This window comes from Triticum aestivum, chromosome 3A (assembly GCF_018294505.1).
Source record: "Triticum aestivum cultivar Chinese Spring chromosome 3A, IWGSC CS RefSeq v2.1, whole genome shotgun sequence".
NCBI lineage: Eukaryota > Viridiplantae > Streptophyta > Magnoliopsida > Poales > Poaceae > Triticum > Triticum aestivum.
The window spans coordinates 728,123,939-728,128,916 of NC_057800.1; positions in this window are offsets into that span (position 1 = coordinate 728,123,939).

Sequence of the window (4,978 nt, forward strand, 5' to 3'; positions counted from 1 at the left end):
TGCTGAGTTAATGGTGTCGCTCCACGACTCATGTCCTTCCCACATTACCTCATATCGGAAGGGTCTTGGTTGTCGGCTGCTGGGCTGCTCTCTGTTCAAACGCATCAGAATGGGACTGTGGTCAGAAGAGGCTGCTGTGAGGTGTGTCAAGTCAGCAAGAGGAAACCTTGCTCTCCAGTCCGTATTGGCAAGTGCACGATCCAGCCGGACCCTAGTATAGGATCCTCCCCTAACTTTCTTTTCAAAAGTCCAGAAACGGCCCGAATAGCCTATGTCTAGCAACATGCAGATGTCAACCGCGTCACGGAAGTGTTGTATCTGTGCGTTGCTCCTTTCTCCCACCCCCTCATGTTCATCGGGACGCAAAACTTCGTTAAAATCACCTATGCAAAGCCAAGGGAGGCTACTCAAAGTACTGATATTTTTCAAGGTATCCCACGTTTTATAACGATGATGTGTTTGCGCCTCACCATAAACCACTGTAACTCTCCATGGATCATGGCCTAACTCCTCCATCGAGCAATCAACATGGTAATCCGAATAACCAAGAATTTCCAACTTTATTTCATTGTTCCAAAAAATTCCAATACCTCCACTTCTACCGCGACTATCAATCGCAAAACTATTATCATACCCAAAGGTGCCTGCTAGCGCTTCCACCCTCGTGCCTTCTAGCTGAGTTTCAACAATACATAAGAGGGTGGGGGCAAATTTGTTCGCAAACTCGCGAACCTCTCGAACTGTCGCGGCCTTGCCCACGCCCCGACAGTTCCAACACAACGCACTCATTGGGCTCGGCGGTGCTCCTCGAAGGAGCCCACCAAATTCTTCACTGTTGAGATTACATCATCGGAGTCCTCACCCGTCTTCTTGGTTCTCTTCAGGTCCATTCGCGGTGGTGGACTCGCAGCCGTCAAGCCCACCGGAACAATTGCAAGAGAGCTCGTGTTGGTCTCTGCTATTTCAGAAATCTGTTGAAACATTGCATCCTTAGCGCCCAGCTCAGCTCCCGCATTCCTCTTTCTATTCACCTCCTCCATGTCAGCATCACTAGCCATCTTGCTTGGGTCAACTTGAGTATGGTATGCGTCAAGAGGATCTGTCATGTTGCCTCGGCCTCCCTCGGAGCGCGCACTCGATCGGCCCCCTGAGCGACCTCCCCTACCACCTGAACCTCTGCCTCCATGTCCAGCTTTGCCCTCACCCGGACCCTGACCAGGGCCTCGGAACCAAAATGCACGCAATTCTCTGAAAACCAGGGCTTTGGTGGCATGGAAACCATCCTCACATTCTTTGTGCATGTGACCTAGGTGACCGCAGACCGCGCACTAGTCCGGTAATCTCTCGTCTTTTACTCGGAAGATCTCCCGTTTCTTCTTCTTGACGATCGAGACTGCATTCTTCAGAGGCTCGGTTACATTAATCTTTACTCGGACTCGCACGAAATTCCCCTAGAAGTCTTGAGACCTCGGTTCATGGTAGATGTATTCACCAATTGTGGCTGCTAGTGATTTGATCAAGGGGAAGTAGCCATCAGGGAAATCATGGATTTGGGCCCAGATTTCCATCTTGTCCAACGCGACCGCCGATGGCCTAGTGAATCCATCATAGGGCTCAATCACCACTGCTTTTCCTTTGTATTGCCAGGGTCCCTCCTCCATTACTCTCTCCCAGTCGCCGAGGCACATGAACTGCATAGTATACAGATTATCTTCCAGCGGACGGATCTGAACTTCTCGAGCAAGATCCCACGCTGCCCTCATATTGCGGTAGAACCAGTACTGACTGTAAGTTTTATCCGTGTGTACCCTAGCAATCGCCATCCATCTGACAAATTCTTCCAGCAGATCGTCATCCTCAACGATCACATCTTGAATATTCCCTTCGTTCAACCCAAGCTCTTCCATCATGGTCTCCAGATCGGGCACCCCCCTGAAGCCATAGACGCCATTGGATCTCTTGCCCGTGAGAAACACTATCGCGGGCGGGGTTCCCAACCGCTTGCACCGCCCCCGTACTGCCGGGGCACCAGGCTCCGATCAGCGACGGCAGGTACTTCGGAGGGGTTGGTTCTCTACGGGTAGCGACCGCCGTCGCCGCCCGAGAGGAGAGGAAACCCTAACTTGAGGGAAACTTCCGCAGTTTTGGCACCTGGTCCATGGCTCACGCTTCATTCGTTGAGATGGGCCGCGGAACGAAATGTTAATACAGGACATTTGCATGAACCGGAGACGTGGCTTAGGTGGTGTTTGGTTCTCTAGTTCTAAGACTTTTTCTAGTCCCAACTAAAAAGTCCCTAGTCCCTAAAAAGTCCCTCCAATGTTTGTTTCCAGAGGCTAAAAAGTCTCTAGTCCCTTCCTAGAGATTATTAAATGACCATGTTGCCCCTAATATATAGAAAAATAGCAATCAAACAATACGATGGGGTGGCGGGCCAATGGGTGCATGGAAGGGCATTGTTGAAAAAGACCCAAAAAGACTCTCCTTGAGAGTCTTCTTCATTTAGTCCCAAATGCCTAGTTTAGTCCCTAAAAAGTCTCTCCCGTTTGGTAAAAAAGTCTCTAAGAGAGACTTTTTCTAGTCCCTATACAAAAAAGTCCCTAGAAACAAACACCCCCTTAGAATTTGATGACGCGCGATGACCTCGTTTGGCTCACGTGTGCTGCCACTGCTCCAATCTTCTAAACAATTCTGCACTGTATGAGGTTCGAAGCGGCAGCCACTGCGGATCACGAGGCTGCGATGACTGAGGACGGATTTGAGTGTGGATCATGTGGACACGTATGAAATCTCTTAGAGCATTTATAACCTAACTCTTCAAACGCCTCCCTATACATCCAGCATGATGGCCCGACCCGTGATCGTTCACAAAATCATAACCCAGACGGTCTCCTCAAACCGGCTCCATACGTCCGGCCTGACCAGCAACCCCATATCAAGTATATATTTGGAGCGGATATGTGAAGGCCCGTACGTGATCGGGCGCATCCGCCATGTCGGACCAGAGAGAGGGGACCCAACACAAATTCCACAAAATTTGAGCAGGTCCACCAAATCCATCGCCCTCCTTCCACGTCTTAGCCATCGCCTTTCTCCTCCCTTGCGCCCCACCCCTCCCCGGCGCGCCACCACCCTTACCACCCCCCAAGATGTCATCGTCCGGTACCCCCCTCCCCCGCCGCCACAGATGTTGCCTTGGTCTCCTCCGCGGATCTCCCATCTGTCGCGACAAGCTGCAAGACGGAGAACGTCGCCCAGAGGGAGTGGCGAATGAAGCAATACAAACGGCAAGCAACGGTGAAGGAATTTCTTGCCAAGGACGTTGTGGACATCGAGGAGGACGTGTTCCCTCCGCTGCCTCGGTTACCACTCGCCCGTCCATCCCGCCGCCGACAAGCAAGCCACATAGATGGTGGCGGACCACGCAACACGGATGGCATCCAACAAGTGATTCATGACGTTGTCCAGCCGTGGACCGGACGTGGAATTTCATTTTGGCATGTTTAGATTGTTGAATTGTGATTTATTTTGTTTTGTTGCATTTGTTGAATTGTGAACAATTTGTGATATATGTTCCACGTGCATGCATTACATGGATTTTAGGGGTATCGATATGAGGAGTCGTCCATCGGTACCTAGGGTCATGAGCGCGTGCGTCCACAGATGTTTAGGGAACCGATTTGCCAAGTCCGGCTGTAAATGCTTTAACTCAGATGGATTTAACCCCCCTCCCCCCTCGATAGAGGTATGAGGTCCGGTGGCCGAGCATAGTATAGGTTCCCATCGAGGGAGGTGATCGTCGATGTGGAGAAGCTGGATTCAATGGAGGTGCCGGTTGCGATACCTGGTAGTAGAGGCGGCCAAGATTCTCCCTGCACTCTGGTAGTTGGATTGGCGTGGATCTACGGTGTGGACCGAGTTTCAACACGGAGGATGCAAAACTCACTGACACATTTTTACCGAGTTTTTCTTCTATTTTTGAGAGCTCAAACGACAAGGTTAGCCATGGGTTTCGCGATGGACAAAAAGTTAGAATCGCGGTCCTGGCCGGCCTAGGAAAATTTTGGGGCCGCCTACTCTAATTCAGGGAAGTGCTATTTCTCGCTTATAAAGAGACCTAGCATGCGCTCGCACCAGGCGCCTCCCTAAATGGACCGGCCCAACGCGGAGGAGACCACATGCCAATGCCTCTTAAAAAATACTTTTTTTAATTTTGATTTTTTTTCAAATATTATCAATATATATATTTGTAAAAGGATAACCAACCAATTGAAAAATGTTAAATTTGCATAGAGAAAATATTTTCATGTATATGGAATATGTATATACAAAAAATATATAGTGTGTTGAAAAGTAGATCATGTATGTTTAAAAGCTGTTAATCAAGCATTTAAAAATGTTAATCAAGTATTAGAAAATTCTTAATCAAGCATTTGAAAAAAAGGTTAAATATGTATAGAAAAAAATCATGTATAGGAAAAATATATACAAAAGGAAATACATTGTCTGTGGAAAAAAGGGTCATCTATTTAGAAAATGATAAGTGTGTTTTTTTTCTGCTTTATGCGAAAAACATTTACAATGTACGTTAAATACAAGTAGACATCAAAAAACATATTACTGATGGATACGAAAAATATACATTGTGTGTGAAAAAAACTTTGACGTGTATTGAAAAACTGAAAGCGTGTATAAAACATGTACAATGCCTATGGAAAAAACTGGACAAAAAATATTACTTTTTCAAAAATGTTAATCATGTAAATTACAACATAAATAGTTTATATAGAATATGTTTCTTATGTTTACGAAAAATGTTGAATGTGTACCGAAAAAAGTTGACCTGTGTTCAACAAAAATGAAACCGATGAAAATCAATAAAGAAACAAGGAAAGATGAATAAACCCAGTAAAACTAGGAAAGGAAAACAAAGAAAACCGCAAAAAAATCAAAGAAAACCAATGCAAAAGAACAGAAA